This window comes from Phascolarctos cinereus, unplaced genomic scaffold, assembly GCF_003287225.1.
Source record: "Phascolarctos cinereus isolate Bilbo 61053 unplaced genomic scaffold, phaCin_HiC Scaffold_5;HRSCAF=322, whole genome shotgun sequence".
NCBI classification, from domain to species: Eukaryota; Metazoa; Chordata; class Mammalia; order Diprotodontia; family Phascolarctidae; genus Phascolarctos; species Phascolarctos cinereus.
Window position 1 is genome coordinate 375,048,410 of NW_027555958.1, and position 10,681 is coordinate 375,059,090.

Below are 10,681 nucleotides of genomic sequence, written 5' to 3' on the forward strand. Positions count from 1 at the left end.
CTGGAAGAAATTAAACTTAGGTCAACACATTATACCGTATTTTGTAACAAATTCAAAATGAATATATGACTGAATAGTAAATATCATACCATAAAAAATTAAGAGGGAAACAGATTATGTGCCTTTTTCAGCTACAAGTAGGAAATTAATTATTTTATTTTTTGTAAGTTTTTAAGTTTATTTAAACTAAATACAAAAGAAAAAAAAATTGCCATGTTCACAGCAGAACATAAGAGAGGATTCAATATAAAACAATATCCATTTCACGAAAACCTATATAATAAATACTACTCATTGTTTTCAAAGCTGTCCAGCTTTTTTTTGCTTCCTTATAGGTTTTCTTTTGTTCTCTGCTGTGCACCTTTTACTTTATATTTCCCCCTCCTCCCAAAGAAGGCTACAATTAAGTGCAGCTATAGATATAGATATAAATATAGACAGATATAGATATCTATAAACATACACATATATATACACACATACACTCATACACAGATATGTAAGACCGTACTCTCTTCATTTCCACTTATCTATTTCTCTGAAACAGATGTTCCATGTTTTTCTAACTCAACCAGTTGATCATTTCGTACACCACAGCAATATTCCAACCCAATCATATTCTATCTAAGAGATTGTCTATGAAAGTCCCCCCCCTCCAATTTTCTGCATTCCTTCTATTCTTAGCTATGTAGGTTTTGTTTATACAAGAAAATTTTAATTTAAAATAATCAAAATTATCCATTTTGCCCTTTGGCAATGCTCTCACCTTATAGTTTAAGATCTGATACTACTGAATCTGGTTCCTTTACATCTTTTTTCCCTTGGTTTCTTTGAAGTTTCTGGCCTTTTCTTCTTCCAAATGAACCTTGTTATTATTTTTTTCTAACTCAGTAAGATAATTTTTAAGTAATTTAATTGGGATGGCATTACAAAAATAGATTAGTTAGGGAAAATTGTCATGTAAAATTAATTATTTTTACAAATTTTAAATTAATTTTTTCAACTAAACATTTATTTATTCTTCTTTTCACCTTCCCACATTCCCTTGGAAAAAAAACACATGAACAAAATCCTTGTAATAAATATGTATAATCAAGGAAAGCAAATTATCATATTGGACATGTCCAAAAATGCATATTTCATTCTATATCTTGAATACATATCTTTTCTGTCAGGAGGTGAGTAGCATCCTTCATCACTGGTCCTCTGGAATCATAGTTTATCATTGCATTGATCAGAGTTTTTAAGTCTTCTAAAGTTGTTGGTTTTAACAATGTTGTGACAGTATAAAATAATCTCCTGGTTGTGCTAATTTCATATTATATAAGTTTATACTAGTCTCCCAGGTTTTCTGAAACTATCCACTTTGTTGTTTTTCATACTCAATAGTATTTCATTACATTCTTCTACCATAATTCATTAAGCCATTCTCCCAATAGGCACCCCCTTAGTTCCTAGTTCTTTGCCATGACAAAAAAAAAAAAGCTGCTATAACATTTTTTGAACACGTAGAACCTTCCCTCACTCTTTGATCTCTTTAGGGTAAAGGCCTAGTAGTGGTGGTATTCCTGAGCCAAAGAGTATGGTTTAATAACTTTTGGGGCATGGTTCCAAATTGCTTTCCAGAATTGCTTAGATCAATTCATAGCTCCACTCACAGTGCATTCATGTGTCTGTTTTCCTTCAGTTCTTCCAACATTTGTTATATTTCCTTTTTGTCAACTTTGCCAATCTGATGAGTGTGGGGTATAGAGATAATTTTTTTAACTAAACAATGGGTAAAGGCAATTACAAAGGATATAATAGATAATTTTGATTGCATGAAATTGAAAGGCATTTGCACAAACAAAATTAATACACATAGGATAAAAGAGGGAAGTAGCCAACTGAGAAAAAAACATCAGATAAAGATTTAGTATACAAGATATATTGACAACTAGCAGAAATATATTAGGCCAAAAGCCATTCCCCCATAAATAAGTGGTCAAAGCATATGAGCATATGGTTCTTGCATACTATTAACAACTATATACAAATGATTCAAATCACTATTAATAAGAACTTTTGACTGTCTAGTTTTGCCTGCAGTGGACTAGATGGAGATTATACAATCCAGTATTTGCAACCTTTTAAAACAAAACAAAACAAAATTGAGTTTTACCTGAAATAGCTGGTTGACTTTACCTTACATTACAAAAACAAAGACTTAGAAAATGCCTTTGGATTTGGCTAGAAGTGATGACAAGTGACTTTAGTGAGAGTAGTTCTTACAAGAAGTTTTCTGGGGCTCACCGTGAAGTGATTATCATTAAACTTTTTTTTGGTACCAATAGGGAAGTGACCCAAGAATCTCTAAGCTTTCACTGCCACCAGGAACCACTTGATTAATAAGCCAGTTCAGAAGCCCCTTGCTGAGCAAACAATTTAACAGAATCATAAATCATAGGATCAGAAATAAAGAGGTAGATAAGACTATAAGAGGTCACCTAGACCAACACCCTCATTTTACAGATATGGAAACTGAGACTCTAGGGCCATTAAGTGATTTATCCAAGGTCATATAAGTTGTAAACAGCAAAAAGATTTGAACCCAGATCCACATACACACACACACACGCACACACACACACACACACACACACATAATTTGTGTGTGTGTGCATGTATATATGCACATGCATGTACACGTATATGTATGTATGTGTGTATATGTATGTATGTATGTGTTCCACCCAAAAGGAACAAATCTAATGTCTCCCCTCCAATGTTGAAAGCAACATAGCCATAAAGAAGAATTGTTATGTGGAAATAGACTTATTCTGGAAGTTACAAGGAGGCAAATTTCAGCTGAACAAAGAACTTCCTAATAAATAAAACTACCAGCCATGAAACAGAGTCTCTCTTGAAGATAGGGAGTTACCCATGACTGTTAGGACTAAGCAGAGGCTCATTGATGACATATTACGAATATTCTAGGACATATTCCTGCCTTACTGAGCAGGCAGACTAGTTCTCTAAGATCTTTCCTAATGTGATTTTATTATTTGAAATTGAACAGGCACGATTTACTAATTTTCTGACTAATTGGACATGCTTCTAGAGCTGCCAGACTCACCTATGTGAGCCTTCTGTGTAGGGATATGTTCAGAAATTTTATATCAATGTAGCCTCAACTACACTGGCATTACAAGGCACATAAAAATCTTATTGTCATTAATTAGAGAAATGCAAATCGAAACAACTCTGAGGTACCACATCACACTTATCAGATTGGTCAATGTGACAGAACAGGAAAATGATAAATGTTGGAGAAGATGTGGAAAATTTGGAACCCTAATGCATTGTTGGTGGAGTTGTGAAATGATCCAACCATTTTGGAGAGCAATTTGAAACTATGCCCAAAGAGCTATAAAAATGTGCATACCTTTTGACCCAGCAATAGCACTTCTAGGGCTGTATCCCAGAAAGATCATACAAATGGGAAAAGGACCCACATGTACAAAAATATTAATGGCAACTCTTTTTGTGGTGGCAAAGAATTGGAAATTGAGAGGATGCCCATCAATTGGGGAATGGCTGAACAAGTTGTGGTATATGAATGTAATGGAATGCTATTGTGCTATAAGAAATGATGAACAGGTTGACTTCAGAAAAACCTGGAAAGACTTATATGGTGTGATGCTGAGTGAAGTGAGCAGAACCAGGAGAACACTGTACACAATAACAGCCATGTGTGATGACTAATTTTGATAAACTTAACCCTTCCCAGCAATACAAGGATGTAAGACATCTCCAAAGGCCTCATGATGGAAAATACTATCCACAAAGAAGAAAGAACGATGGAGTTTGAACGCAGATCGAAGAATACTATTTGCTATCTTTTTTTCTTCTGTTGTGTTTTGTTTCCTCTTTCTGGTGGTTCCTCCTATTGGTTGTAATTCTTATTTACAACATCACTAATGTGAAAACATGTTTAAAAGAAATGTATATGTATAGGCTATATCAAATTGCACGCCATCTTGGGGAGGGAGGTGGAGAGAGAAGGGGAGAAAAATTTAAAACTCAAAAGCTTATGGAAGCGATTGTTGATAATCACTATTGTCACAGATTTAGAGCTAGGAAGAACTTTAAAGTTCAGATAGGCCAATGCCCTCATTTTACAGATGAGAAAACTGACTCCAAAGCTAGTGCCATTTCTATCTACCATGCTTCCCTCTATTACTGGGGGTGAGGGAAGAGGTTCTAACCAGGGTTCAAGTATTCTTAAAGGCCCAAATGTGTGGTTTTGGCCCAGATTAATTGCTAAATAAAGAGTATTCATATTAATGCTTATCTTTTTTTGTCATTGTAGCCTCCTATTTCAAGGATATTGTAGCACTATTACCAGGTGAAATAGGGAGTTCAAATTTATGCAATGAGGAAGGTATATTTTTTAAAAAAGGAAATACCTTGCCTATAAAGTTGGAAATATCAAAGTAATTTGATATTATCAAAAATGTTAGCTGAATTGTTGCAATGTTTCTGTTTTGTAAAATAAAGGATACCTTATAAAGAAAGGCTACTTTTACAACTTTTCTGGCTGATGCCAGAAATGTTTCCTTTTTCAGTGCTTCTTGGGCCATTTATGAGATAGTTGGATTCTCTGATAAACTACAGGGATATATGGGATGTTAATTGAGTGTGAGGAATAGAGGAATGTCACGAAGGATATCTCTGTGGTGTTTTTGAGGGAACACATGCCACTTTGGTTCAAGTATTTGGTATGATAAGAATTTAGCAATTTGATGTTCTTATGGAGGAGAGGAAAGAACTTCTGAGCATTATCCTCAAGTCACCATGTCAACAGGTCAATATTAATTAAATACTTACTATATGCCAGACACTGTGCTAAGTACCAGAGATACAATGAAAGGCAAGAACAGAAACAAAACCAGTCCCTGCTCTGGAGGAACTCAGTCTAGTAAAGGAGACCACATATAAACAAATATGTACAAACAAGCTATATACGGAATAAGGACTGGGAGATGCTTCTTGTAGAAAGAAGGATTTTAGGTGAGACTTAAAGAAAGCCAGGGAAATTAGGAGGCAAAGATGAGGAGGAAAAGAGGTCAAGTTATGGGGTTAACCAATAAGAAGGGAGGTATATAGAAGATGAAGCATTGCATGTACTCCAGAAGAAACTAAAACTGTCATTTGTGTCAACCAATGATGAGTTACCAAAAGGTAGATGGGTGTCATAGCAGTGAAAAAGACAAGAGAGTGATATAGCCAGCTTTCTAAGTGTTCCAAGAAGAGTGGGATGACAACTCTCAAATATGGACTACATTTTCTGAAGTAGTTTGTGCGTGTGCATTTAGAAGATGGCATTAGGGAGGTCTTGACCATCATGGTGTAGATATCAGTACTATATCAACATGTGAGACTGGAGATAAGGTGGAAGGGAACTGGTCCAGCAGATAAGCATAGACTGAAAATATATTTCACATTAAGGAGCCATCATATAGAAGTTAAAATACAAAAGTATCACCCACCCCAAAAATTTTATCTTTCTGTAAACATATCAGCTATGGTACATCATTGCTCCCTCCCTCCTTCCTTCCTTCCTCTCTCTCTCTCTCTTTCTTTCTTATATTTGGAAGAAAATAATAGTTCCTCCCTTAAGGAACATCATCTCAAGGGTCACTAGTAGAGCATGCAAACTGCCTATCTATTGTCTTTAATTCTCAAACCATGATCATCCTTTTCTGTTTATAAATTATAGTTAATGTGTTTCTATGACACTTTTCACATATATAGCAATGTTGTAACAGCAGCAGCCTGCTTGTGTCAACTTTCCTTTTCCCATTGTTCTTTGTGGCTGCTGTTCAGTTGGGTCTGGCTCTTCATGACCCCATTTGGGATTTTCTTGGCAAAGGTAGTAGAATAGTTTGCCGTTTTCCTTCTCCAGTGGATTAAGGCAAACAGAGATTAAATGACTTGCCCAGGGTCACACAGTTATGTCTGAGGCTGGATTTGAACTCAGGTCTTCCTGACTCCAGGTCCAGCTTTATCCACTGCACCACCTGGCTGCCCCCATTGCTCCTTAGGATATCTCTAATTTTACTTCTTCTGAGGCCTTGCTTTTCCATCATTTATTATCATATAGGATTGTTGAAAGAATATTGATGTTAGGTAGATGGGATCTTGCAACACTGCCACCATAGTTCTCATTATTAATAGATAATATTATAATGGGCATATTTCATGTTACCAAAAAATTTAGCAAGTCAATCTAGTTAACAAAATGGGGGGAAAGAATGGAAAATCTAGGTCACTAGATGGAGCCATAATGTTATTTTAAACATGTTAGCAGATATTAGGGAATGAAAGGCTTTGACTACTCCTTGAGATTACCTCCCTTCTTAATACATAAGAACTAGACCTCCTATCACCTTCTCAGTTAATGCATTACTCGGCAAGTATTGCTTATTGCACACACACCCAAGTGAAGCTAGGTCCCCTTTAGCTTTGAGGGTGTTATAGTCTTTAAGGAGTTTCAGTGATCAGCTGGGTTGGAGGTGCCCTTCCTGTTTTGTTGGTATTATGACATCACGGTTACTGTGTCTCAGGAACACTCATCAGGAAGAAAGATCTCAAATGCTCTGTCAGCTTTATTATCCAGATAGTTTTGAAAGCACGTATATGCATCACTCAGGGCTCCTCCCTGTACTCATCCACCCCAACTCCTTTAGCCACATCGCTGACCCTTTACCACATAGAAAGGAGATGAAACTCATTTGTCAAGGATGTGGGATAAACATGACTGTTGTGGCTACAATAAAGTCTAGTAGTTGTTTCTTGATTCTCTAGGTTTCTATTTACCTACAATCCCTAAAATAGACTGGTCTGAGTTTCTCATTCCCTTTCCCCTGACTTCCCAGTCCTAACTCATAGGGGATACTTCAACATGCTAAGTCTACTGACAACTCACATTTATATAGCCCTTTAAGGTCTGCAAAGATCTTTCCTCACAACAACCCTGTGTGGTAGGTAGTGAAAAAATTATTATTATTCCCGTTTTATATATGTGGAAATTGAGAATCTGAGAAATTAAGTGACTTTTCCATGGTCACACACTTAATACCTGAGGCAGGATTTGAACCCAGGTTTCTTAATTCCAAGGCTAGCATCTAATCCACTATACCAGTGGCTTCAAATTCAAGTATCCCTCCCTATCACATATTGACTTAGAAAACTACAAATTAATATTACCTATGTTATATTGTATTTCTATTTGTTTTGTTAGACATTTCCCAATTGCATTTTAATTTGGTTTGGGCCATACTTAGGAGTTTTGTAGATTGTATGAGACCCACTGGCTTCAAGTGTGACACCTCTGCATACCATGTTTCCTCTTAATGATCAGTGATTTGATTAATATGTATATTTTCTCCACTTAACAAAGCCTGAAACCCCTCCATGTAGACTGTATTAAAAGTTTCTGTATTAGAAGTTTACCTTGAGGTTAAGCTGGTGAACTTCACTAGACTAGTGCTCAGACAACAGGTCTATCATCCATGGGCCCAGTGGGCCAGCGGCAAAGCCAGAGCTCATGGTTCATGGACAAGCTTTCCAAGAGACAAAGGTCTCCTCTACACCATGATGAAATAGCAGAAGAGGACTTTCAAAACAAGGAGTAAATGGCAAAAAACCCCCAAACAAACAGGAGGAGGAAGAGAAGCAAGAGACAGTACTAGAGTGGAAAAAGGATTGGATTTGGAGTTAAAAACCCAGTTTTGCCACTTATAACATGTGTAACTTTTGGGAAAATCATTTTCCTCTCTCAAAGTTTCCTCTTCTATAAAAGCTCAGCTTCCTTGTCTATAGAGGGAGCTTGATTAAATGACCTCTAAGGTCCTCACCAGGTCTAAATCTACTAATCTATAGCCAGGTTGAATCAGCCCTTGGATAATCTGGTAAGTGTGATCTAAGCTTAAAGGAGCATTTTATGGCTCCCACATTCCTGGGAACAGTAGACATTAAGACCCAGAGCTGGATGGGTAAGTTCTTTGGCCCTCTCTAGATTGGCTTATTCCTGATGCCAAGAATCAATCCACAGTAGGAGACAAGTGAGTTGCTAAACTGGTTGCCAACCCATTTTGATTTTATCCCTCTTATTCATTGCCACATACCACAAATGCCTAAAAGAATATCCAAATAATAGGGTGCTGGAGCGCTCTCTCCCCTTGGAGCCTCCCATGCCTGGAGAGCTGTGCAGATAAACAGGGTACTTCAAAGCCATGGACACTTTCTCATAAATGTTCCCCATCTATCAGCATAAGTGCTCTGTAATCAGAGGACCTAAGTTCAAATCTTACCTCTGACACTACAAGTATAATCTTGGACAAGTCACTTTTAACCCCTATGGGCCTCAGTTTACTGGCCTGCAAAATGAAAAGTTGGATTAGATAACTTCTGGATTCTTTTGTATCTCTGATCCTATGATCTTTTGAATCTCTTGGAGAGCTCTCGTTCTTGTCAGGAAAAAAATGGGGATGGGGATGGTTGTCATCTAGACAGAAAGTCTTATCTCCCCAACCTTGGGCTCAATTAATATGCATATATTAAGCACCTACTGTACTATGTGCTCGGCACTGTACTAAGTGATGAGGATATGAAGCCAAAAGGAGACAGTGTGTGTGTGTGTGTGTGTGTGTATGTGTACATATATATATATATATATATATATATATATATAGAGAGAGAGAGAGAGAGAGAGAGAGAGAGAGAGAGAGAGAGAGAGAGAGAGAGAATAAATAAAAATAAATATATGGTAGTTTGGGGAAAAAGGATGCTAGCAGTTGAAGGGGAGAATAGATCAAGAAGAGCTGCATGTAGAACACTGTATTTAAATGCATCTTGAAGAAAGTAAGTATTCTATGCTGCAGAAGCAGGGCAGAACTGTGTTTTGTTCCCCTCCTCCTTGCAAATGAGACAGTGATACAAAGTCACAAAAATGGGAGGGTGCATTGTAAGGAACAGTAACAAGGCTAGGCTGTCTAGACCACAAAACTGAAGAGAGTAATATGTAACAAGGCTGAAAAAGGTAGGGTTGGGTTAGGTGTTGGCAGACTTTAAAACAAGCAGAGAAGTTTATATCTGGTTATAGAGGCAAGAGGAAGGAACTGGAATTTATTAAGTAAAAGAGACTATGATCAGATCTGTACTTAAGAAAATTCACTTTTCCAAAAAAAAAAAAGGAAAAAAAAAGGAAAAATCACTTTGGTAGCTGTGTGGGGTATGTATTGGAGTGGGAGAAACTTGATGCTGAAGGGCTAGATAGGAGACCACTGCAACAGTTCAGGCAAGAAGTGATGAGGGTCTGAACATGATAGCTAAGTGAGTAGTGAAAGGGAACAGGTGCCAGAGGAGGTGTGGAAGTAGAAACTGCAAAGATTCAGTAACTGTTTGGCCAAGTGAGGTAAGAGAGAGTGAAGAGTTGAGAATGACAATAAGGTTGCAAACCAGGGAGAGTGGACAAATGGTGGTCCCCTTAATAGAAAACAAGAAAATGCAGAAGAGGAGCAGAATGAAGGGCAAGAATAATGAGTTCTGTTCTAAACATGAGGAGTTTGACACATCTATTGGACACTTAATTTGAAATGTCCAATAGGCAGTTGGTTTTGTGGGAATGGAGCTCAGGGGAGAGACTGGTGCTGGATTTATAGATCTGGGAGGCATTAGCACAGATGATATCATTAAACCCATGGAAACTCACAAGGTCACTAAGAGAGTATAAAAAGAGAAGGCTGTGTACAGAGCCTTGGGGTCCATGCATATTTAGGGGGACATGAAATGCATAATGAGCCAACAAAGTAGACTGAGGAGTGATCAGACAAATAGAAGAACAAGGAGAGAATAATAATAATAAAAACCCTCAGGGAAGAGAAAGGATGCTCAAGGATGTCAAATACTGCAGAGAGGTCAAGAAGGAGGTTGGGTAACAATACGGCGAATAAGTAACTTTGGACACACCTGTTTAAAGGATTGGAATGTGAGCAGAGAGGAAGTAAAGGCTGTGGGTTTACATAGCATTTTTTCCAGGAGGGGAGATACAGAAAGATAGCTTGGTATGGTCTAGTGAGGGTTTTTTTTTAAGGGGGGGGGACTTGGGCTTGTTTGTGGGCAGCAAGGAAGAGAAAAATAGGGAAAATTTGAAAATTGGGGAGAGAACAAGAAAACTAGAGAAGAGGGGGAGTCAGCCTTGGTGAGTAAGGCTGCCACATTATTACAAATTGGAGGAAAGCATAGGAGGTGATGTCCAGGGATTTTGAAATGAAGAGAAGGGGATAATACTTGATATTAAATTAGAATTGGGGTCCTGGGGGAGGAAAGAAAATTCAGAGCATCTTCTCTGAGCTATATGTGGATTGGGGACAGGGAGGTGAGAGGGAAGAGGTTGAAGATATGGGGAAAATGCTTGGTAGGGAAAATTAGTACTACTACTTTGTCCCATTGTACCAAGTGAAATTTTAGTCTTTAATGTAGAAGGTTTCCCTATCCATCTCTTTCACCTTTCCTCCATTCCAGATGGGAAGGAGGTCCTAGGTAGGAAGTTAACACATTACCTACCAACAGGTAAGCTCCCTTTTAAATAAAGGCAATTTCCCTTCCACTCAGTTCAGTGCTACAACTATCAGTT